General features: G+C 42.7%; 1 non-coding gene across 1 annotated transcript; it reads left to right on the top strand.

Annotated features, from left to right (window-relative positions):
• Window positions 1-24,830: 24,830 nt before the first annotated feature.
• On the top strand, window positions 24,831-24,905 carry Trnas-uga (transfer RNA serine (anticodon UGA)). Its single transcript has one exon. It is a non-coding gene; the product is annotated as a tRNA-Ser (tRNA).
• The last annotated feature ends 1,948 nt before the right edge of the window (window positions 24,906-26,853 follow it).

The raw sequence follows: 26,853 nt of genomic DNA, 5'->3' as shown, positions 1-26,853 counted from the left end.
TTTTCAGATTAATAACACAAGGGGTTAAGAGGTACCAGCGATTCAGAAGTATCGGCTCATGCTGAAACGCCCACATTAGTATGTGGTCTATCCCTCACGAACGGAAATGCAGGCACTGACTCTGCCATCCAATCCATCGCCCAGATGGCGAGTACTGTTCTGAGATACGTAATCCACGCCTGCTAGACCAGGTCATGTAGTTCTGTAAGAACTGATAAAAGTTGTTGACTGACGAGTCGTACGAGTGCCTTCTTGTCCCACCACATCCAACAAGTGCTCATTTAGAGTTAAGTCCGGGGATCGTGATGGCCAGGGAAGTTGCTGCACGCCTTGGCAGAGCACCTTCAGTTTCACAGGCATTGTGTGAGTGAACGTTATCCTGATGGAACAATACATTACCTTCCTGTTGCAGTAATGTCAAAAGAACAGGTCTAACAACATTGTGCAAGTACTGATCACTGGCTAGCGTCCCTTCCAGAAACACTGAAGGTGTGCTTATTGCGCCCTAGAGCATAAGACATGGAGAGGGACCAGGATGCCGTGGAAGAATGCACACTAAGAGCCAGCACTCACCAGGTTTGCATACTACGCGCAAGCGACCGTCCCAGTGTGCAGGCAGAATCTGCTTTGGTTGCTGAAGACCACGGCGCGCCATTCCAAGTGAACCACTTACGGCATAAGTCGAGCCATGCACGTCGATGCTGTAGCCGGAGTGGAAGACGGGTTAGACATCTGCGTGCTTTCAGTCCCACAGCTAATAAGCAGTTCGCAGCAGTTCATGTTGACACGTCAGGGCTCACAAACCGTCTTATCTGTGCTGTGGTAATTATACAATCTGCTATTGCTGCCCTCACAACACGACAGTCCTTGCGGGCGTATGTGCTGCGCGGACGTCCAGAAACTCATCTAGGGGTGTGAGAACGTTCATGTTGCGCAACTGACGCACCACGTCCAACTTGTGTGACAATTCTCACAAAGCACCATCCCGTCACTCGATAGGCACAATTTGACCTATTTCAGACTCGCTCAGTTGGCTGTAGGAAGCACGAGAGCGTCTTCATGGGAGGGTTGCCTGCTTGCACCACAATAAGCCTTCCAGCTGTGAACATTGCCTGTTAAAGGGCAGCTATGCCATTACGCAATCTGTTGGTGGACGACGATGAAACTATTATCAGTGCAAATGTTCAAATGTGTGTAAAGTTCTACGGGAACAAACTGCTGAGGTCATCGTTCTCTATACTTACACACCACTTAAACTAACTTATATTAAGAATGACATACACACCCATACCCGAGTGAGGACTCGAAACTCCGGCGGGAGTCGCCTCGCAATCCGTGACGTGGCGCCTCAAACCTCGCGGCCACTCCGCGCGGCGACTCCACGCGGTCCATTATCAGTACATCCACTAATTCTCATGTCGCTTATGCAGTAACAGAATCAAATTCGACGATGGATTTCCAGGTGCACCAGTTTTTTGCCGGCAGTGAAGATGTACTGGACGTCAGTGATGTGAAATGGACGAGGATTTATGATCAGACGAGAATAGAGTTGCATCAGTATAAAATGATATAAACGGAGTAGGACTCCTTACAAATAGGAATGTAGGGCAGCGAGTCAGCTACGGTGAACAGTTCAGTGATAGGGTTGTTCTCACCAGAATCGATAGTAAAACAACATCGACAACAAGGTTCTGGTGTACATACCACCGTCGCAAACAGAGGATGAAGAGATAGAAAATTTATATTAAGATATTGAACTGATGGTTCAGTATACAAAGGCAGATGAAAATCTAGTAATTATGGGAAAAGGGAATGCGGTTGTAGCGGAAGGAGTAGAAGAAAGCGTTACGGGATAATATGGATTTGTATTACTAGGAGCGACAGGGGAAAAAGACTGAATTAGTAGTTGCAAATATTCTAAGAACCACAATAGGAGGAGATATATTTGGGAAAGGCCGGGAGATACGTGAAGGTTTCACTTAGATTACGTCATGGTCAGGCAGAGATTAAGGAAACGGATATTGTATTGTAATGCATATCCAGGAGCAAATAAAGACGCTCATCACAATTTAGTAATAATGAAGAATCAATGCCCAAAAAATGGAATACACAAGTGGTAAGGCAGTTTAGTTAAAGAGAAATGGAAATCTTAAAAAAATGCCGATCACAGAAGATAGAAAGGAACAAAGGTACAAAGAAGGCAGCAGCGAAGAAACCACGGATAATGGAAGAAACACCTCATTTAATCGAGGAAAGAAGGAAGTATAAAAAAAGTACAGTGAAATTCAGGAATACAGAAATACAGGTCATTAGACGAACGGAATAAATGGAAGCTAAGGCAAAATGGTTGCGTGAAAAACGTGAAAGAATCTAAAGAGAAGTAAGTATGGAAAGGACTATCTCAGAATACAAGGGCTATAACATTAAGGGGAGGTTTACTATCTTTGGCCCGAAAAAAGCAGGTTCCTTAAGAATTTTTTTCTCGGGATATGTTACATATATCGATGTCCAATTTGGTCAAAATGTTTATTTATATTTCCTCTACAAACTGGAATTTTTCACTGGAAATGCCGAAGAGTAAAGGCGGGAGTGCCGTCGGAACGAAACTAAATTTCGACGTAGACCTCCACGCGTGGTGTGTCACAGGTCAGCCGACTCGTCTGAAATCAAAATTGAGTCGACATTAGCGAAGTATATAAAATTTTTTAAGAGTTGAACCTCGCTTAAGTTATTTGGACCATAGGAAACAAAATGGAGACCATTTGAAAAAAAATAGGGTTTTTTCATCGATTTTTCGACTTCGTCAGCCAAGTAAAAATATTTATAGTTGATGGATCGGAATAAAAGTGGTACAACTCCTAGACAATTTAGTTAGCTTCGTCGGAAACAAAGAATGATGCCAATCGGTTCAGTAGATTTGAAGTTACCGGACCGCGAGATAAAAAAAAAGTCATTTGAGAAAAACGCGTTTGAAGTTTTGACTACATACAAATGCAATATGATGCAACTTACGTTCAATCTGCTATTCCCGGCCAATAAACTAGTCCTTCCTCGTCCTCATAGAGGGGGTTCTGCTCGATCTGCGCCTTCCTGCGCTGCTACAGAGCCGCTCGTACGGCCGGTGACAAGCGGTTTTCGGCGCATGAATCCGGTGGTCGTCCGAATGCTTGGCGAACTGCGTCGAATAGAGTCCCAGGGTGACTTCCATCGTTGTCATGTTCTTCAGAATTGCTGAATACCCTTCGTTGCAGCTGCTCACTGCCAGGAAAGTTGCAATCTCCACAGTCTTCGTACCAGAATGCAAGTGAGTGGGGCTAACTTCTAAACACACGCGTTGAAATTTTCATTTGAATTTTGTGTGTTTCCTCCGAAGCATCGGTACAATAACTCGTCCTCCGAAAGAGAAAAACTGGTGCGTGAAAAAGGCTGATTTCAGGCAGGTGTATATTTTGTGCAACAGCGAATAACAAACATTTCCGTTCCGTATTCGGAAAAACCGTTTCAGGGGTGGATTCTAAATACTTTTATGGATCCAAAAATGCAATTAAAAAATCGATTTTTTGAACCAAAAGATAGTAAACCTCCCCTTAAGAGTGCAGTGGGAATTCCAATGTTAAATGCAGAGGGGAGCGCGGATAGATGGAAAGAGTCCATTGACAACCACTATAAGGGGGAGGACTTGTCTGACGGCGTGATGGAAGAAGAAACAGAGTGGACAGGGAAGAGTTAGGGATCCAGTATTTGATTTAGAATTTAGAAGAGCTTTGGAAGACTTAACAACAAATAGGACAGAACGGATGGATAATATTCCTTCGCAATTTTTAAAATCACTGGGGGAAATGGCAACAAAACGACTATTAACGTCGGTCCGCAGAAATTATGAGACTGGTGATATAACCACCTGACTTTCGGAAAAACATCATCACACAATTCCGAAAACTGCAAGACGCGAGAAGTGCAAGAAATGTCGCAGAATCAGTTGAAGTTGCCTACAAGAATAACATACAGAATAAAGAAAATAAAATTGAGGTCTTTTAGGTGACGATTAGTTTCACTTTAGGAAAGGTCAATACAACAGAGAGGCAGTTCAGACGCTGCGATTGAAATGGAAGCAAGACTGAAACAAAATCAAGACACGTTCATAGGATTTGTCGATTTGGAAAATGATGCAAGATGTTCGAAATTCTGACAAAAATAGGGGTAAGCTATAGGAAAAGACGGGGAATATACAGTATGTACAATAACCAAGGTGTGAAAATAAGACCGGAAAACAAAGGACGAAGTGCTCGTATTAAAAAGGGTGCAAGGCAGGGATGTAGTCTTTCACCTCTCCTGTTCAATCCATACGTCGAAGAAGCAACGACGGAAATGAATAAAGTTCAAGAGTTGGAATAAAATTCAAGGTAAAAGAATAACAACGATAAGACTTGCTTATGACGCCGCTATCCTCAGTGAAAGGTAAGGAGAATTACAAGATTGGTTGAATGGGAAGAACGGTCTAATGAGTACAGAATATGGACTGAGAGTAAATCGAAAAACGGCGAAAAATAGAAAAACTGTAGTAGAAATGAGAACAGCGAGAAAATTAACAGCAAAATTGGTGATCACGAAGTAGGTAAAGTTAAGGAATTCTGCTGCCAAGGCAACAAAGTAACTTAAGAAGGACAGATCACGGAGGACATAAGAAGCAGACTAGGACTAGCAAAGAGGCTACTACTGATCCAGAGAAATCTACTAGTATCAAACATAGGCCTTAATGTGAAGAAGGATATACGTTTGGAGCACAGTATGTATGGTAGTGAATATGGATTGTGTGGTATCAGATGCGAATAGAAGCATTTGGGATATGGTGCAACAGAGGAATGTTCAAAATTAGGTGGACTGCTAAGGTGAGGAATGAGGAGATTCTCTGCATAATCGGAGAGGGAAACAAGGGACAGGGACAGGGACAGAATGGTAGGACAGCTGTTAAGAAAAAAATGGTTAAAATGGCTCTGAGCACTATGGGACTGAACATCTGTGGTCATCAGTCCCCTAGAACTCAGAACTACTTAAACCTAACTAACCCAAGGACATCACACACGTCCATGCCCGAGGCATGATTCGAACCTGCGACCGTAGCGGTCAGACTGATGGGCCTAGAACCGCACGGCCACACCGGCCGGCAGCTGTTAAGACATAAGGGAATAACTAAAATGGTTCTAGGGGACTATTTGCTGGAATACATCTAGCAAATAATTGAGGACGTTTGTTGCAAGCACTGCTCTGAGATGAAAGGGTTGGCACAGGAAAGGAATTCGTGGCGAGCCGCATCAAACGATTCAGAAGACTGATGCCTCAAGGATATAAGGAACCAAACTTGCATCTTTTGCTTCGTTTACTCACGTGAATAAATCTGTAAATCAAAATCAGTTATTGCACTACCCTTTTTATCAAACAGCACGCTTTTAAACGGACGCCAACTCCGGCACCGTTTAAGGGAATATAGCGCTTGGGTGGTGTAGTAGTTTAACACAGTTAAATCACCAAAAACACAAATAAGTTCACATTGGTACTCCCTTAAAGAACTAAAATTAACAACCGTGATGGGGGACTCTAAAACTTGCGGGGGATGCTAAATTTAGTCACATTTATCGCATACAATAAAGATGCAATAAAGCAGATAAGAATTCAGCAACAGAAAAGATGTAAAAGTCTAAAACTCAAATATGACATTGATCTCTATAGTTTCTCTAATCATATAAAAAAAATCTGTTTTGAATTTTAAGTAGTATCGGAGCAACGTTATATTTCCGAAACGGTGAAAGTTTCCCGTAGGAGAAGCAACTTCAAAATTAGCAGTTTATGTCTCGTGAATCATGTAACTCGCTGAAATGCATTAGTTTTTGTTGATTACTAAGATTCTCCGCTCTGGAAACGTTTCGTATCGAATTTCGTTTGCATTGTATAAGCATTTTCTTTTCTTTTTGCACCATTGTGAATATTTAACTCGTAACAAATATTATGTTCAAAGATTCTGTCTCTCTAAAAGCAAGTAAACACTCTGAACCTTAGGCATGGATCTCTGTAGTTTCTCAGAGCTTGACAGAAATCTGTTGTTATAATTAATATCAGAGTTACATTTTTTCCTTGAAAAAGGTAATTTTTTTGGCGTTCAGTGGAGTTTACTACTTGAGAACTAGCAGACAAAATGCTTTGCGCAAGGAAAGCGGTAACACAGTGAAATCCGACAGTGTCAGACAGCCTTTGGTGTACTGTTGGCAGCAGCAGTTAAGCCCATTCGCTGTCATATGCCCACTGATTGAAATAGGACCATACGAGTGTCATAAATAATATTTACAACCAACATGAGGGCAGTTACCAGCATCTAAGTGTAAGATGGATCTGCTCTCGCCGCTATTAGTACCCATCCAAGCCTTGTCTCACACTAAATTTGTTATATTTTTCTGTAGCATCATATTTAACAGACTCGAATTTTCCTCTTATCTTCATTTATATTTTTGCATGATCCGTATATAATCTCTGTACTCTATACCCAACTTTCACCAAATGAAAACTGTACATTTCCTGAAGATGTTCGACGACCGCCGATGTCACGTTTCGTATTGTTGTACAGTACTCTGACGTTTGCCCAATGAAAATGACTGTACTTCTTTCCAGATAAAAGGAAAATAGAAATACTTCAATGATTTTGAAATCTAGCCTCTTTTTGTCAGTGAAATTCCGACGTTCCTTTGACGAAATATTTCTTGCGATATGTACAATTTTCATACAATAAATCATTTTCATTGTTACAATGTGTGTCTCAGAAGTTCGACTGAAAGACTGTTTGTGTTAAAACTTGTGGGTGCTCATTAAGTTAAAAGTCTAAAAGTACCCCTTAGCATTGTAGACATTGAGGGGCAAACGAATTTATCTACATGCGACCAGTGACATCAAGTGTTTTATGATCACAGATCACAGAAGCTGTTTGTTATTGTTGACTTTCCAGCGATCCAGTGACGAATAAACCATACCACTTTTACTATTCCAGCCTGATAAGGGCCTCAGGCCGATTAGCAAATACTTGCAAAAAATATTTGTGGAAGGTCTTTTGCAAGCAACGCCTTTCGTGGATCATGAAGGACATTCATCCATGTGAATGCGAAACCAAATATGGTTTACACATCCCACATTAGGTATCTCGAGACTTACATCTAGGAATTTTCTGGCACACCCTAATACCTCTTATGAACGCCAAGCGGATACGCAATGGTGGCGATATAAAGGAATCACAGACCCCACTGAATGCATTTTATTTTAGGAGAAATACGTCCTATTTTATCCGTTATGCATCCGTGCATTAATATGGCGCTTATACTGCATCCTTGTTCTGTAAAGCAATACGCCCAGCAAAGGTTCCATGTCCCCACAACGTTTTTTGATGATTATGAGTCGCCCTTTATGCTTAGAGCAAATCGTGTTGACGTCACGATCACTCCGTTCACAAAAACTGTCCGTTGAGATACCTAGATACATTCACCCACTGTTTGTCACTGTTACGTAGATAGCCTTCGAAGATGCTTAAAACTATCTATTTATAATAAGGGCGTTGTCCATTTTTCTCAGGCCCTATTCGAATGTGGATGTGTGTGTGCGAACTTGATTCCCATATAGTTACTAGTAACGCAATCTGTATTTTGCATACAACCGTCTGATCAAAATTATCAGATCGATTCCACACCTCTGTGCTGGCTACGATTGGCATAAATTGGCTAGCAGTGTTCTCGTCGACAGATCCCTAGAAGGAACAAAAGTTTCACTCTCGATAATAGTAATCGATCCCATGCAATTTACTGCACTCTACGAACAGCAACACACCTGTGTTTCTGTATACACCTATCTAGGTCGTAAATGTAGCTGTATTTATGTACTACAGTGACAGTTATGTTGCTTCATTGCCTATTAAAACTATACATACTGCAACACACAGTCTATGTACAGCGTTTTGATGGTTGTGATGTGCAATCAGATGTGTATAAGTTTACGTGTGTACCGCGACAATCAATTTACCTCTGTTTTATTTTGCGTATAACATACTACGAAAACGCACTTGAAAATCGGAGTGATTTCACAAAACGTGTCATGTAGGTGATAAATTATTTTAGTTTAGAGCTATCTGGGTGGGTATTTGTAGGTGTTCTACGGTGGTTCAATGCTATTAGCCTAGGTGGACTGCGGCAAGCATTGCTATGTGTTTTGTACCGTTAGAGCAGTAAGGATTCTGATACATAGGTGAGAGCGCAGGTGAAAGGTGCAGCTATTACGGGGAGGTTAGATAAGCTTTGAAGTATAACGGAAACGTTTGGTGAACTGAAATGGGAATCCCTAGAGGAAGGACAACGGTCTTTTCGCAAAACATTACTGATAAAATTAAGAGAACAGCCATTTGTGGCTGTCTGCTGTATGATTCTGCTACCGCCAATACATTTGGGAAAGACAATATAAGAGAAATTAGGACTTAAATCGAAGCATATGGGCAGTAATTTGCCCCTCACTCTATTTACGTGTAGAACAGACTAGGGAACGACTAATAATGGTATAAGGTACCATGCACCATACACCACACGACGATAAAATCGGTTGTGCTTTGCATTTAGGTAGTCATAACGGGTATTGACTTCACGATGCAAACAACGTCATAGGTGCCAAAACTGCCCAGCTCTGCAGCCCAAGTAGCCACATACAACATAATGAAGGACAGGTTGTTGTCGCATCGCCTCAGATGAGTTATCGGAGTCCAAACATTCTCAGCGGCCCCGACCTGCCGTGCCACACCGTGCTTACCGCCACTTGTGATGTCAGGATACTCTGTAAGTATTATTGCAACACGTGCTGACGATGAACAGTCGAATTGTTCTGGTATGTAACTACTGACTGTACGTATTAACTGTTCTAAGGAGATGACGAGCAGCACCATTCCTGATGATGCTACTGCCAAAACTATACGCTTAATAGCAAGTCGACCAACCACGTTCTTTGTGTTCAAAACTCCAATCGTGTTTTCCAGTGGTTCACAGAAGGGTATTGTGGCTTTTGAATCTGTCGCCCTTAACAGGTAAGTTAGGAATTTTCTGTCTCAACATAGAATTTCGCAGCTTGTTATAACATTTAACAAGATTCTTAATGAAGAAAAAGCTGTTTGTAAAATACAACACCTAGTATTGCTGCACCACGACTAAGTACAGGGTTGGATTTGTGCAATTCTTGTAAAGTTCCGCAGCTGTGGCTGGAGGACAGTAGTTAAGGGACCGAATGGTAGATACGGGCGATGTTGATATTGAGCAAACTGTTCAGCGATGCAGGTTTATGACACCAAATGGTTCAAATGGCTCTGAGTACTATTTATTTATTTATTCATTGCCAAATTATAGATCTGTTAACTGATGTTTAAAACAGGTCGTACATCTTACAATTTTCGTTTTTCATCTTTTTACAGTTTTCTTTCCTTCTGAGTACTATGGGACTTAACATCGGAGGTCATCAGTCCCCTAGGACTTACATATACTTATACCTAACTAACCCAAGGACATCACACACATCCATGCCCGAGGCAGGATTCGAATCTGCGACCGTAGCGGTCGCATGGTTCGAGACTGAAGCGCCTAGAGCCCCTCTACCACAGCGGCCGGCCTTTACGACTTCGGCCAGAAGACACGGCCCGGAATGCACGGTACACATGTGTGACGTAACCAGGTCGGCACAGGGCACTGACGTGCAGTGGAGAGCCCATACATGGTAGTTACAACAGCGCCTGGTGGCCTTCGTGCAGGGGCCGAAGCGGGTTGAGGAAAGATGACGTTGTAGTTATTAACGCGCACTCCAGAGGAGCCACGTCAGAGGAGTAAGGAAAAGACGTATAAATAAGGGAGCCAGGAGGCTAAAATGAGGCAGTCGTGTCGCCATACTGTGCGCGTCTTTCTCCAGAGAGTGTGACGATTGTTTAAGTTGCAAGCCAGATACTATGACTTCGGTGACGGACAGCAGTGGCCATCTGACCCACTGAAACTACCGCCAACCTCCGATGCAAAGGTGCGCTGTACATGAGGCAGGTCAGGCCGCAACCTGGAGCTGCACCGGTGCGAGGAGGGAGAGGGCTGCTGGCCTCCACTTATGGGTGACATCGTCCAGCGGACTGGAATCTGTCGTCCGCAGGAGCGGGGCCGGGGTGCGAAATCGTGACCTGCCAGGTGCAGAACTGCCCTGGGTGGAAGGCCAGAGCTGCCAAGGCTCACTAGACCGACGGTGGACAGCTGTTTCCCTTCGGCCCACTACACAGATTCACGAGTTGCAGGAGGAGTCAGCCGTATCCAGTGGTTGGTTGGGGTTGTTTGAGGTAGGAGGACAAACAGCGAGGTCATCGGTCTCATCGGATTAGGGAAGGATGGGGGTAGGAAGTCGGCCGTGCCCTTTCAAAGGAACCATTCCGGCATTTGCCTGGAGTGATTTAGGGAAATCACGGAAAACCGGAATCAGAATGGCTGGATGTGGGATTGAACCGTCGTCCTCCCGAGTCCAGTGTGGGTGTCCCGTGGTACCAGAGCAGCCAACACATGCGACTGCCGACTGCCACTTAGCCGTGGCGTGATAGGAGCTCTACATGTGCAAGACTGGGCGACCGGACGCCGATGGAGCAGATTCCGGCATTACCATTGGCGCACTGTGCAGCGTTATCACCGTTATCAGCGAAAGGCCGGCTGTGTACTTTCAATGAAATAAAGTCAACGGCACGGTTGCCGGTGATCCCCTGCACACTTCGGCGTCAGTCACCCCTGTCTCCAAAACCATTCCTCTCAGTCGCTCTGGCATATTACAGCCCCTGAGGTCAGGGGGTTGTAACAATATAATAACTGAGCCGTGGCGACTGGCGCTAGTTTATGCTCCACTTGCGTCGCCGATATCGACACTCGTCTGGTGTTGTATCTCTGAATGTTCCGCCTTGGTTTTCCGGCTTCGCATATGGCAAGGATGTCTCTCCGGTCGGTGTTCAACGAGGTAATATGTTTTGAAGGCACGCCCTCATCTCGATCCGCTGTGCCTGGGCCTCTCCGTCCTTGCCATTTTGACACGCGCCGGGTGTAAGGTGCTGATTAGTGTAAGCGTTTGCGTGCGAAACGGTGGCGGGTCCGTCATCTCATGCTGGACATCTTCTCATCGCGTAACTGGAAGCATGAATGAAGTATGATTCACATTCTGCTGTTAACCTGTGAATATTTGTGAAACTTACGGTGGCATGTTGTATCTTCCGAGGATCAGTTAAGGATGGCTTTGAATAAGAGAGTGTTATACGAAATTTACGAAGTCTAAGGCTTCAAAGTGTTGTTTACGTGGAGCGGAGTCTAATTATTTCGGCAAATTCAAAAGGGAATAGAGTTTTACTGCTTGTTTTGAAGGTTCCTTGCAGTGTTAACTAGATGCATTATGTTAATTTGGTTTTAGACTTTCTTTTAATATGAAGGGTAGAGCTTTGATAAGTCAGTGTAATTTTAATTTTTCTTTTATTCGGTAAATGTCTCAGTTTGGTTTTCAGTTATGTTACATATAGTCACGTTGTTAGTAAGTTGAATCACGAGCTGAATTTGTCTGCCGCGTGAATTATTTGCTGTTGTAGAAATGGTGTGGTATGTGGGGCAGATGGGGTTTGTCGCCTTGGCTGGCAGGCTGATCATCTTCGAAATTGATTGGAGGTTGCTTTCTACTTATTTGTTCCGAGTATCACCGTGTGATATGGCTCTAAGCACTATGGGACTTAACATCTGAACTCATCAGTCCCAAAGACGTAGAACTGCTTAAATCTAACTAACATAAGGACATCACACACATCCATGCCCGAGGCAGGATTCCAACCTGCGACCGTAGCAGCAGCGCGGTTTCGGACTGAAGCGCCTAGAACCGATCGTCCACAGTGGCCGGGACACAATCATTAGCCAAGGAAGATGCAAGACTCTTATCGTTGCTCACAATAACATTTTCTACAGCACACTACAGAGCGAGGTGGCGAAGTGGTTAGCACATTGGGCTTACATTCGGGAGGACAACAGTTCAAACCCATGTCTCGCCATCAAGATGTAGGTTTTCCATGATTTCTCTAAATCGGATTTCCTTTCCCATCATTGACACAATCCAAGCTTGTGCTCCACCTCTAATAACCTCAATGGCGATGGGAAGTTAAACACACTATTCGTTGCTTCTTGCCTACTAGCACACTGAAATCGTTATCTGCTGTTAAGTAGTATTGCTCATATGTAGGAGAATTTGGCAGTTTTGTCTTGATACCATGTCACTGATATGTCTGTCTTCCCACACTAAAGCTCATACATGTGACATCATCGCACAAGTATATATAGTGCCTACATTAAAGTACTCTAGCTTCTGCCACAAATTCAATTTACTCCCTCTGTGTAATGCTTTTTCTAAACACACAAATCATGTAGGCAAGGAATTATAATTGGTATGCAACAGAATCGTACATTTTTCCAAGCAGTACATTACGGTACACCACTGTATAGCGAAGTGTACACAGTGGCCTGCAGTGCAATCCTCTCATTGTAACAGGGTGATAGAAACCTGCTAATAAACTGCAGCTATCAAATCCTCAATTTCCCTACACACCATGCGGCGCGGCACGATTCTTTTTTACCGCCCTGCCAGTGTCCAGCAATGTTCATTTGTCTAGCTAAAAGCTGTAGTAGAAAATACTAGACCACTACTGTCTAGTGCATGTCGCAACATACATAGAATTGTCCGGTAAACGGGATGTGGCCAGCTACTGAAATAAAAGTTTTAACTTGGCAATGTAAATTTTAAGGTTTTTTTTTACGATAAAGATCACAATTAATACTGCCAAGTCCGAACTAAGTGGTTACACAATGTGAAGTTCCCACGCACACCACAATCACACACGTAGCCAGTTTATGGTATATAAACCCTTTACCAAAGTTAATAGAGTTCACTGGATCGTTTAGTTATGAAAATGCTCGCTCAAATGTTGTGCCCTCTGCTCTACACGTAATACTTGTTCCAGTCTTAGATCGCACAACACGCCATGCGGTTTTAACTAACAGTCAAAAGCAATAATTTTGATATTCCGTCCGAATTTCCACACTACTTCCACTATACCGTCACTTAAACACACTTTGTACTACTTCGCGAACTCGTAATTAGCATTTTTCTTTGATTTTACAGCACTTTCGTCGGGGCTGCTTTCGATGAGATGTTACTAGTTCGAACACTCAGCCCCGACTGACCTAGATTACACCAAAGGCTTTGTTCCCAGCATAGACTGGCGCGAGCCTGCATTTTTCTGATTGGCTGATATCACAAACAGCAAATCAGGTTGCAGTATTGTCCCACGCTTTACTTCAATGACCAATCATAGTAAAACATTTCTTTCTATGGCAATCGCTAAATAAATAAATTTAGAAAAGTATCAAATATAAAATTACTCCTTCCGAAATTACCGATTAATTTGTGTTCTACTCACGATTTATTAGTACCATAAACTGACTGCACATTTAATTATAGTAAATCCCTTGTATAGTTTAACTGGTACTTCGTGAATAAACAAAATAATTTTCATTTACTTCTGTTCTTCTTCACTCATGCAACACTCACACTGCTAATTACTACACATATAAAACAATTATAATTGGGCAAATACATTTAATATTAATCAAAGATAACTTTACAACACTGTTTTGACTACGACTGTTAGTACTGTCGGTCAACTGCTGACCTCTGCCGCCTACTAGTACAACTACGTGCAGCTCTGTAACTCAGGTCGCTGTCAGCTGGTGACATCTGTCGATGACTCATGCTGAAAACAATATCGTCCTAACAAGTGACAGGAGCGATGCGAAGGCGCTACGCCTCAACCACAGATACAGAATGTGTGTATGTAACACACAGAGATAGTAGTAAAGTTCAAGGATTTGACTTTATCCTTTTTTAAACACACAACCCATTTACACTGTCTTGGTGTCTCAGTTTCCTTTGTGGGCATCCGTAGTGTAGGGTTCATCTGGGGAAGGTTTCAGAAGTGGATCCACCCTCATTACCCATTAAGTCAGGTATTTTCTCGATACACAAGCATTATGCTGGGAACCTTATATGTCATGGATTCACCTGCACTATATCCAGGATTGCATCTGGAGGTGAACGCACCAGTATTAGGTCTGGGGGAAGATCTGAATGTGGATCCACTTGTGTAAATCCGGGAATGTGCCTGGATGTGGATCCACCAGCGTTGGGTCTGCCATAACAGCCAGAATTATATCCACATGCTTTACATCCAAGGCAGCGTCTGGATGTGAATTCACGTGTTAGATCCAGGGGGAAAGTTTGGGGTGCTCCCCATGAGAAACTGACCCTTCATAATAGGATAATTGTGTTATGTGAGTTTACAAAGGGATAAAGTCAGCTTCTCAAACATTCATATTTATCTCTGTCTGTTACACACTTATATCCTGGATGTGTAGTGTATAGACCTTTGAAAGCTGCAGTTGATCAGCACATTTGTATCATCCAGTTAAAAGTGCTATGCAATGTGAGGACAGCACTCCTGGGGTACCATGTACACTCCACTGTGCTAATAGCAGCTCAGTGTTGTATCACAGTGAGCTGGTTCAAAAAATATTTGATTCTGTCAATCATAATCCCTTGTCTAAACTTATTTAAAGATATGCTTAGAAAAGGCATTATACAGAGGGAGTAATTGTAATTTTTAGTTGAAGAATAAGAATATTAATGCAAACACTACATATAACTGTGGGATGACAACACACATGTTTACTTCAATAGTGGAAAGACAGAGACATTATGTCAGGACGAAACTATCATATTCCTCCACACGTGGTGAATACTACCGCACACTGGATCGTAACTTCAATGCGACAATGGAATTCTTCCAGGGAACCAGTAAGGCTATTTTAAACAATGGCAAGACTGTTACATCTTCCTTGGATAAAGACTGTGGTATTGCTGTACTGCAAGAAAATCTAAATATGAAGTGGATTATTTTTGTGTCGCTTTATGGAAACCTGTTTAAATTTATTAAATGCCAATAAACAATATTTTTGTTTTCTAAAGCTGTGCTCACTCTACTCTGTACCAATCATCCCTCCGTGTGGTGGAGCAAATAATAATGCAGGCTTCTGTTATTTTGTGGATGTTAAAATCTTTGGCGAAACAAGCCATTCACTATGAGAAACGTGTGTTCTCATTCCAGGACCTTGTGAAGGTGATATAGCATATATCAAAGTTCCATTTTATAATGGATGATACCTAAAGGAATCAGTGTGTTGAGCAGACTTGAACCATCATCTATAACAAAATTTGTAAGATACTCTGCTAAAAAAATTGGCTGACAGGCATACCATAGATGTTTAGCTTTGCTAGACCTGCCAGATAAGGACAATTACAACATATTTCTCACACCCACATACATCTCATGGCATGTACATATCTCTGGTGCCTGATGGCCTTGAAACTCGCTCCGCTCATGGCACTTGAAGAGAGTGGGGGAGCCAGCATCTGGTAGGGGTTGTGGAGGGGTCCTCCAGCCTGAGACCCTGCACCTATAGCATTAGTCTTCCTCTAGACAGAATACTGGACAGATGCATGTGGAAACCAGAGACTATCTCTAAATAAAGTGCGTTTTGTCTACCATTACCTTTCCTACACTATGGTGGAGACAGTATTTAGACCGCAATTTGTTGCTTGGACACTATAAAGTGCTAGATCGACGGCAGTGGTAAGGAATGTGGCAATGCATCTACATCTACATCTCCATGGATGCTCTGGAAATCACATTTAAGTGTCTGGCAGAGGGTATATCGAGCCATCACTATGTCGTGGTACTGGCCAAAGAAGAGCCATACAGTGCTGTAGACGTAGTGACAGATCTGTGGTCAGTCAGGCGTGATCTGTGGACTGTGATTCCATAGCTTACTCCTTATTCAGAGATACATTTCTGTGATTAGCTGTTATAACCATACATACTAATAATCCAGTTATAAAGTAGAATTTTTATGATTATTTGGTGCATATTTGGTTTATTGCTTACACTGAGGTGAGAAATGTCATAGGATAGCAATATGCACATATACAGATGGTGCTAGTATTGGGTACACAAGTTATAAAAGGGCAGTATGTTGACAGAGCTGTCATTTGTACTCAGATTATTTACGTGAAAACATTTACGATGCGCCGGCCGCGATGGCGGAGCTGTTCTGGGCGCTACAGTCTGGAACCGCGCGACCGCTACGGTCGCAGGTTCGAATCCTGCCTCGGTCATGGATGTGTGTGATGTCCTTAGCTAGGTTTACGTGGTTCTAAGTTCTAGGGGACTGATGACCTCAGAAGTTAAGCCCTATAGTGCTCAGAGCCATTTCAGCCATTTACGATCCGTTTATGGCTGTGCTACAGGAATTGACAGACTGAACATGGATTGGAAGTTGGAGCTAGATGGGACATTCCATTTCAGAAACCGTTAAGGAATTCAGTATGTGTCAAGAGTGGGCTGATAATTCCAAATTTCAGGCATTACCACTCACCATGGACAAGGCAGGGACTGCCTGCCTTCATTTAATGACTTACAGTAGCGGCGTTTGGGGAGAGTTGTCAGTGGTAACAGACAAACAACATTGCCATAAAATAGCTGCAGAAATCAATGTGGAACGTTTTAGAAATGTACCGGTTAAAACAGTGCCGCGAAATTTGGCGTTAATGGGCTATGGCAACACACTACCGACATGAGTGCCTTAGCTAATAGCGCCTTTCCTGGATTCGTGACCACATTAGCTGGGCTCCAGACGACTGGAATACCGTGGGCTGGCCAGATGAGTCCTGATTTCAGTTGGTAAGAGCTGAGGGCAGGATTCAAGTGTGACCCAGACCCCATGAAGCTATGGACCCAAGTTGTCAATGAGGTACTGTGCAAGCAGATGGTGGTCCATAATGCCGTGGGTTGTGTTTACCTGGAATAGACTGGGTCCTCTGGTCCAACTGAACCGACTGTTGACTGGAAATGGTTATTTGCAGCCATTCAAAGATGATGCGTTCCGTTACAACGACGAAATTTTAATGGCTGACAATGCACCATGTCACTGGGCCATAGTTACTCGCTGTTGGTTTGAGAACATTCTGGACAATTCAAGCAAATGGTTTGGAATTCTATCACATATTTGTGGGGCCCAATTGAGAGATCAATGTGTGCAAAAATTCCTGCAATGGCAACACTTCCACCATTGCATAAAGCAATAGAGGCAGCAGGGCTCAATGTTTCTGCAGGGGACTTCCAACGATTGTTGAGCCCATTCTGTGTTGAGTTTCTGCTCTATGATGAGGAAAAGGAAGTTCGACACAATGTTAGGAGGTACCTCATAACTTTTGTCACTTCGGTGAATATTGTTTTGTTAACCTATGACGCAGTGTATTCTCTTGGAACACAAAGTCCTTTCTCAGAATGAAGGCTTCGGTATTTGCGGACATTGTGGCAGTTAGCAATGGGACGTCAGGAAATGTTGTGGTGTTCTTTATTATACTATTATGGAATGTCAAAGTTCCTTATGTCAGTAATATTTACTGCCATTTTCAAAGTGGGATATACTTGCTGATGATGTTCCATCTCACTACCTTGCCTGTAGAGGAGGAAGGGATGAATTGAGAAAATTGTTAATTACGAAAATGATATTAATTTGTTGCTATTGTGTGTAAGAAACAGCTCCCAAAACACACACGTTTCTTTCGCTAGAATACAGACTACACATGAATGATGAAACTCATAAAATAGGGATGATAAAAAAGAGATGGGGAGGGAGACAGGTGAGAGAGTCTAGTGATCATGCCATACTAGAACATTGTCCCAGTATTGGACGTGTGACTCGGTGATCTTGCCTTGTGCTGCGAGATCTTGCAGGTGACCATGTTATAGTAGGACAACGGCCCTCTTTGTCATTGAACCTGCACTGCTCTAGTACATTTAATAACGTCCTTATTTGTCTATTTATGCCGAATATGCTGTCCTGCGGCTCAACAGAATGCCACTCTCGCAGTGCTGGAGGCAGCAGGTTTGTTTGTAAATTATCTCTTCTTCACTGACAACAACGAATTTTTCTACGGCGGCATTTTCAGATGAAATCCAGTTTTCCGTGAAACAGCTGTACAAAACAAGAGCAGCAGGAACTTAAGGCTTATCTGCCTTGGTTTTGTAATAAGTGCGCCACCTGCGACAGTAAGTCGACAAGGCCGCCGCAGACAGGATTACAAAGGATTTCTTTCAGGCGGTGCTAAGAGCTAGCGGTAAGATTATGACGACGAAAATCCTTCTTGCCTTAGTTCTTTCAACATTTAATTAAGTTGTCTTCTCTCGCGTACTAAACCGGGTCGCCAAAAGTCACGGAAAGTACCGTCCTGTTTCAAAAGGCTCTGTGTATGGCTAAATGCGACATAATGAGCGAGAGTAGACATCGCCATCCGGGCAGCGGCCTGTTTCAGATGTCTGTTGTGAACATAGAAGAGGCAAGCGATGCAGTCGATTTTGAAGGTGTGATACTGATCGTTGCAAGATGCATTGATCACTGTACTCGGATGTTACTCAAGAACTTGGCTGGTCGATTTGAACTGTGTCCAGGATCGACCTCAAAAGCACAGTCAGTATTTCCACAATGTTTTCCGTGAAACAATATGCAACAGCAAATGAACATATTCTCGATTTCTGATGGGGTAGTGAATTAGGCTAGTAACAGTTTTGTCAAAGCTTTCATTTACCGCTTTAATTGGACTAAACATAAACTCGCTAATGTCGTTAAATTTCTAGCATCACTTCTTAGATAATGATCCGATTTTTTCCCTTTATTGTTATTTCATACCCTTGCCCCATGTGGGCTGTAAATGGCACAGTTCACCGCTCTTGTGCCAACAGAAGACATAAAACAACAGAGGAGAAGGGTATATACATAAAATACGGGGATAAATATGGGAGTTAAAATACCAGATAATCAAAAAGTCAGTATAAAGTTGAAAACTTAATAAACCACGGAATAATGTAAATAGAGAAGTAAAAATTGACACACATGCTTGGAATGACATGGGGTTTTATTAGAACCACCCCATATTGCTAGACGCATGAAAGATCTCTTGCACTCGTCGTTTGGTGATGATCATGTGCTCAGCCGCCACTTTCGTCATGCTTGGCCTCCCAGGTCCCCAGACCTCAGTCTGGGCGATTATTGGCTTTGGGGTTACCTGAAGTCGCAAGTGTATCATGATCGACCGACATCTCTAGGGATGCTTAAAGACAACATCCGACGCCAATGCCTCACCATGCATCAGCAAACGATGAGCGCAAGAGATCTTTCACGCGTCTATGGGGTGGTTCTAATAAAACCCGATGTCATTCCAAGCATGTGTGTCAATGCCTCCGGATATGCTTTACACGGCTGTTCACAACATTACTCCTCGATTACAACTATTGTTGAGGAATGATGGTGGATGTATTGAGCATTTCCTGTAAAGAACATCATCTTTGCTTTGTCTTACTTTGTTATGCTAATTACTGCTATTTTGATCAGATGAAGCGCCATCTGTCGGACATTTCTGGACTTTTGTATTTTTTTGTTTCTAATAAAACCCCATGTCATTCCAAGCATGTGTGTCAATTTGTACCTCTCTATCTACATTATTCTGTGATTTATTCAGTTTTCAAATTTATACTGACTTTTTGATCACTCTGTATATAATAAGAGTGGTAGTTTCATTAGACACATTTATCTAAAATCTACATAGAATTAAAATGACACTCGGCGTAGACGTAGCACATAAACACTGGCGGCATGAAGAGCACAATTAAAAACGGCTTTCACAGTAATGAGAGCCACACTGGACGACGACACTGAACACACACTGTGGTTATGTTACACACATGGCGAGCACCAAAACATGACAATGTAGCTGGATTGAAACTGGAAGGACCTACCAAGAGAGAGGAGGTCAGAAAGAGGGAAAGAGAAAAGATAGGGGGTCTGTGGAGGTGGGGGGCAGGAAGGGGAGAGCCGACAGCACACCAAGAGGTAGGAGACTGGGAGGGTGGGGAGTGAGCAGCCCAGGAGGGAGCGCAAGGACTGGGAAAAGAGAATGACAGGGTGAGGGGAGTAGGAGGGACGAAACAGTTAAGAGGGAGGGGAAGGAGAGGGAGCCTGAGGGAGGAGGGGAGGGGAGGAGGAGGGTCAGAGTTGGAAGGAAGGATAAACATTGCAGTGAAGCACATCATCTGGGACGGAGAAAAGTTGGAAGTTCTTTTGGGAAAGGAAGCTAAGGGTATGGATATGGAGAGAGGGTGGGACACATCAGTTGAGGCTCGCAGCAGGCAGGGAGTGGAGAGGAAAGGAGACACCAAGAGGTGATACGGATGTGTTCAAGGAAAAGGAGAAGATGTGGGAAGTGCTGAGGTCAGGGAGGATCCTCATGGGGGATGGGAAACAGATACGGAAAGCGAGGCACAGCGCATGGCGTTCAAGGATTTTTAGGGATTATAGAATTTAGGAAGGGCGCAGATCGAAAATAATCTGATTTTGCATCGTAGCTTAGAGCAGTTCATACTAATCTCATGCTCGAAATTTTTAAAGAGAGACATAATGTCACATTAAGAGTCAGCTTCATAGGGGTACTGTTATTCAATTGAAGGGGCACTGTAAGAAAGTGCTAATCCACAATGTAGTGAGGAAGAGTCTTATCACGTAAAACAAAAGAGTGTTTTAGAATAGAATGTATGCTCATAATAAGTAGTTCAGTATCCACCAGTACAAACGCTGTCTACAGAACAAACTGTTTTCTCTTATTTCGTTATTACAATATATACTCTAGTGGGTTAGCACTTTCTTCCGTCGACCCTTTCAATTATTTTCTGTCGTTGATTGCACCTGGAAATGATTTCATATACTAAAGTACATATGCAACCTATGATGGGAAGTAATTGCAGGAAGGTTGCAGAAACACTAGCTAACTAACATTTACGTTCGCAGATGAAGCTTCATGCATATTTCATATTTGGCGAATATGTCTTCTTACTATGGTCAGTACTCTTACACTTAGTCAGTTACCAAACGATCATCTGTTAGTTTTTCTCATACGTGCCTTCTAAAGTCAATTCTTCGCGTTTCTAGATTTTCGTGTCGGGTTTCGTGACCTTCTCGTATTTCAAAGGCATGCATTCCCGAGTGCGAGCCTGTAGACAATATAACACGTACTGTTCAAGTTTGTAAAATTGTGACTTTATAATGGCGTACCTGACTTCGTAACAATCTTTCACTCAAAATGATCCTCCAGTCAATGAGTCGACACAAACAGTCTTACTCCTTATCCGCGAAGCTAAACCGTTGAAGATCCTGCGCTACAGAAACATCAAAAAATATACTTACTACGTCATCAGCAGTTAACAGGGTTTACACGTAGAGTAGTAAGACCGCGTTATTTCTCTCTGACTCTGGAACAGCCGTTATTCGCCCGAGGGGACAGCTCGGTGGACGTGTGACCCCTAACAAAACTGCGGAAACCAGAGACCTGTGTAGTGCTATACTTCTGAAAGTTTTAACATTGTACTGACCATTATTTACCGTGTGTTATGTAACAGTGCGGAGGCGGGAACATAGTTTTTGGGCTACGTGTCACGAACATTTACGGCGCTAGGAAGCTACCGTCGGCTGACGCAGCGGAACGCGTCGTCATAAAAATGCGGGCGCCATTTAACCTCGCTCACTTGTTTTGTTGTGAGCCGTAAACATTACGGAGCGGTGTTTTTCTGGTGCACGCTCACTCGCAGCGTGATGGAAGCTCAGAACGCGGCTCCGGGGCGAACTGCCGGGTGAGCGAGGGAAACTCCCAGGCATCAGTACCGAAGTCCTTCTCCCAGGAGTGACCTAGTTTACGCTCCCTGTAACATGACTGTCAATGTGAGAGCCATTCCACAGAAGAGTTTGAAGGAACCCCCGTTGTTCAGCAATGCGAAACAAAAAAGGAACATCAGCGTTTAACGTTCCGTCGACATCCAGGTCATTAGGAACGGAATGCGGAAGAGCAGGCGAAGAAGTCGTACTTGATACTTTTGGTAAAGATACCACGGCAGATACTCTCAGCTGCGTGACAAGTAGTGGTTAACTTATTCAACGATAAATCAAGCTGACTCAGTGGATCCTCGTCCAGTTCCAAACTGCTCATTATATCCGCGTAAAAGTAATTTCTTCAATGAATGGTTTGCTTATAAATCTACGCTTGGAGATTTATCGAAGCGGAGCATTTTAAATCTAGACTTCTATAGCCGTTTCTTTTTTTAATATACATAGAAGTTACACGGCTGTGTATATGCATCATCGTGCTCATTGTTCCAATATCTCTTCTGCACACAAGAAACTTGAATGAAAACAGAAACACGCCACGAATTCCTCTCGCCAGTCAACATTTTCATCTCAGGGTAGCACTTGCGACCTACGTACTTGATTATTTTCTGGATGTATTCCAACCTCTTCTCCCCCTGCCTTTCCCTCTATTAGCATGGGAGTTATTCTCTGATGTCTTAATGGGTGTCCTACCATCCTGTCCCTTCTTCTTGTCAGTGTTTTCCGCATATTACTTCCCTCGCCGATTCTGCAAAGAACCTCCTCATTCCTTACCCTACCAGTCCACCTAATTTTCGACGTTCTTCTTTAGCACCACATCTCACATGCTTCAGTTCTCTATTGTTCCGGTTTTCCCAGACTCCCATATTTCAATACTATGCAATATAAAATTATAGTCTCAGGCATTTATTTCTCAAATTAAGGTCTATGTTTGATGGAAACTTATCTTTGCCATGAATGCTGTTCTTGCCTGTACTAGTCTGCTTTTTATGTCCTCCTTACTCCATCCACCACAGATTATTTTGCTGCCCAGATAGAATTCCTTGACTTTGGCTACTTCGTGATCCCCAATTCCGATGTTAAGGTTCTTGTTGTTCTCATTTCTTCTACTTCTCATTGCTTTCGTCTACATTAGATTTATATTTGTGAGAATTTGTAGTAAATTCCTATGGGACCAAACTGCTGAGGTCATCGGTCCCTACGCTTACACACTACTTGAACTAATTTACACTAAGGACAACACACACAGCCATGCCCGAGGGAGGGCTCGAACATCCAACAGAGGAAGCGGTTCGAACCGTGGAAAGGCACCTAAGACCCCACGGCTACCCCGCGCCGCTATCTTCCGTTTACTCTCAATCCATATTGTGTTCCCACAGTTGGAACAGTTGGGGAGAAAGACTTCAGCTCTGTTTAACACTTCTTTCGATCCGAGCGCTTCGTTCTTGGTATCCCACGCTTATTGTTTCCTCTTGGTTCTTGTACGTATTGTATATTATCCGTCTTTCGCTGTAGCTTACCACTACCTTCCTTAGAACTTCAGCCAGCTGTCACGATGTAACAGTGTCGAATGCATTTTCAGGTCGACAAACCCCACGAACATGTATTGATTTTTCTTCAGTTTTCCTTCCATTATCAGCTGGAGCGTGAGAACTGCCTCTCTGGTGCCTTTACCTTTTCTAAAGCTAAGCTTATACTTATCTAACAGATGCTCAATTTTCTTTGCCAGTCTTCTGCTTATTATTCTTTCCTGCACCCTGGATGCTTGAACTGTTAAGCTGATTGTGCAATAATTCTCGCACTTGTCAGTTCGTGCAGTTTTCGGAGTTGTGTGGAAGATGTTTTTTCGAAAGTGATATGGTATATCGCCAGACTTATACATTCTACACACCAACGATAGTTATCGTTTTGTTGCCCCTTCCCCAATGATTTTAGAAATTCTGATGGAATGTGATCTTTTTTTTCTGCCTTACTGATCTTAAGTCCTCCAAAGTTCTTTTAAATTCTAATACTGGATTCCTTATCTCTGGTCTATTGACTCCTGTTTCTTCCTCTACAACGTCGTCCGACAAGTTCTCCCTCTCATAGAGGCCTTCAGTGTACTTAGACCTTTCCACCTATCCACTTTTTCCTCTGCATTTTGCAGTGAAATTCTCTTAAGACTATTAATGTTACAGCTTTTACCTTTAAGTTCTGCGAAGGTTGTTACGACTTTACTGTATACTGATACAGTCCTTTCAACAATCATTTCTGTTTCGATTTCTTCGCTTTTTTCATATAACCATTTAGCCTTAGATTTCCTGCACTTTCTGCTTCCTTCAATCGGAAGTGACATATATCTCTGTATAGCTAAATTTCCTTGAACATTTTTGTACTTTCTTCTTTCGTCGATCAGCTGATGTATTTCTTGTTTTACCCATTGTATCTTCGCTGTTATCTTCCTTGTACATATATTTTTCTTTCCTGTCTCTGTAACTGTCATTTTTATGGATGTCAATTCCTCTTAAAAGTAACTACCTCCTCAGCTATTCTTTATCGCAGTAGATACAGCCTTAGAGAATTTCAGGCATTCCTTAGTATTTCCGTATTCCACTTGTTTGCATATTGTTTCTTCCTTGGCTAGTCTCTTAAACTTCATCCTACTCTAGACGTACATAAAGCCAAATATGTTGACATCTTTGTAGACTGAAACTTCCTGGCAGATTAAAACTGTGTGCCGGACCGAGACTCGAACTCGGGACCTTTGCATTCCGCGGGCAAGTGCTCTATCGACTGAACTACCCAAGCACGACTCACCCCCCGTCCTCACAGCTTTACTTCTGCCAGTACCTCGTCTCCTACCTTCCAAACTTTGCAGAAGCTCTCCTGCAAACCTTGCTGTGAGGAAGGGGCGTGAGTCGTGGTTGGGTAGCTCAGTTGGTAGAGCACTTGCCCGTGAAAGGCAAAGGTCCCGAGTTCGAGTCTCGGTCCGGCACACAGTTTTAATCTGCCAGGAAGTTTCATATCAGCGCACACTCCGCTGAAGAGTGAAAATCTCATTCTGGATCCTTGTAGACTGTTTGCGTTGAGCAAACCACTGGCTTTACTTTCTTACGAACACAAACTTACAGGCAGGTACATTTTTATATAAAATAAGTTGTGGAGAGGTTTTCAGTCCAAAGACTAGTTTCACTGAGATCTCTTTGCCAGTATGTCTTACTCAAGCCTCTTCATCTCCGCACAGCTATTGCAAGCACCATCCACTTGATTATTACATCGTACCCTAGACTGTTCTTACAATTTTTACTTGATCCCCTCCCACCTCCGCCGGCCGGAGTGGCCGAGCGGTTCTAGGTACTACAGTCTGGAACCGCGCGACCGCTACGGTCGCAGGTTCGAATCCTATCTCGAGCATGGAAGTTTGTGATGTCCTTAGGTCAGTTAGGTTTAAGTACTTCTAAGTTCTAGGGGACTGATGACCTTAGAAGTTAAGTCCCGTAGTGCTCAGAGCAATTTGAACCATTTTTGCCTCCCCCTTCCACCCCCCTCGCACACATCACATCACAACCAGTCTGATTATTCTTTGAGGCGTCAGGATGTGATTTTTTAGCCGATAGCTTCCTTTAGACAAATTGTGCCAAAAATTTGTTGTCTGGCCAGTTCGATTCAGTACCTCTTCTTCATTTATCTGAACGACCTATCTAATACTCATCCTTCCTCTGTAGCACCACATTTCAAAAATCTTCTGTTATGGTACTGTCAAAACTGTTTATTGTTAACGTTTCACTTGCGTACATGCGTGCGTTCCAGAAACATTCTTTGAGAAAATACCTCATGACTCTTAAATTTACTTCTTAAATGTTAAAAAATGCTCGTTTCTGGAAAAACGTCTTCAGTTATCAGATATTGTCAGTTTCCTTGCTGCCGAAAAAGCAAAACTCTGCAACTACTTTAGTATTTTCTCAGTACCACCTGTTTTACTACACTTCTTTAAACTTGTTCCACTTTTGTTGATGTTCATCTACAAAATTTTTTTGGAAACCCCTGTAGTTCGTTATATATGTTCTGAATTTCATAACTCCTTTTACTATCATTTTCTGTAGAATAAAAAGATTTAGTAACACGCTAGAAATGCAGATACCTAATTGGGGCACACAGTGTATCCGATGATTCGACACACACAGAACTAATTCTAGTATCATTTAATAAAAATTTCAAAACCGTAGTTTATCTACACTAAACAGCACAACATTCGGCCGGTGGAAATCAAGGCAATACAGCAGTCTGTTCCTCGGCTTTGGTTACTGTTTTCTCTTTTCATTCCACAAGAGATGAATTTTTCTGTATCCACAGCTAAGTGTCTCTCATACCCTCCACTGCGCTATCTGAAAAACATTCCTGACATACGACAGTATGCAGTTAATATACAGTGGGTTGGCTGTTTACTGAAAGAGGTCACTTTTGATGATATGATAAAACAGCAACAACCTAGAACATCCGTAGCAATAACTTCTACTGTTAGCCCATCTTACATCTTTAAGAAATAATAATAAGAATAAATAGTGTTTGAAAAACAGCGACTTGATTTCAAAAATTTTTGTTTATGGAAAAATGCCATAAAATTGAGACGATATCTAAAATACCCTTAAGTCCCAAAACATCTTGCTTCACCAATGAAAAATAAGCAGTGTGAAAATTCTGTATTCTACCATGTGCTCTGAGAGAACATTCTTGACGTGTACACAAGTAATTTTAGTAGCAAGTTCGTTGTACGTGTACATGTACATCTACTTCTACATCTACATCCATACTCCGCAAACCATCCTGACGGTGTGTGGCGGAGGGTACCCTGAGAACATCTATCGGTTCTCCCTTCTATTCCAGTCTCGTATTGTACGTGGAAAGAAGGATTGTCGGTATGCTTCTGTGTGGGCTCTAATCTCTC

The sequence above is a fragment of the Schistocerca gregaria genome, chromosome 6, assembly GCF_023897955.1.
Source record: "Schistocerca gregaria isolate iqSchGreg1 chromosome 6, iqSchGreg1.2, whole genome shotgun sequence".
Classification (NCBI taxonomy): Eukaryota; Metazoa; Arthropoda; class Insecta; order Orthoptera; family Acrididae; genus Schistocerca; species Schistocerca gregaria.
This window is presented reverse-complemented; position numbering and strand designations above follow the sequence as displayed.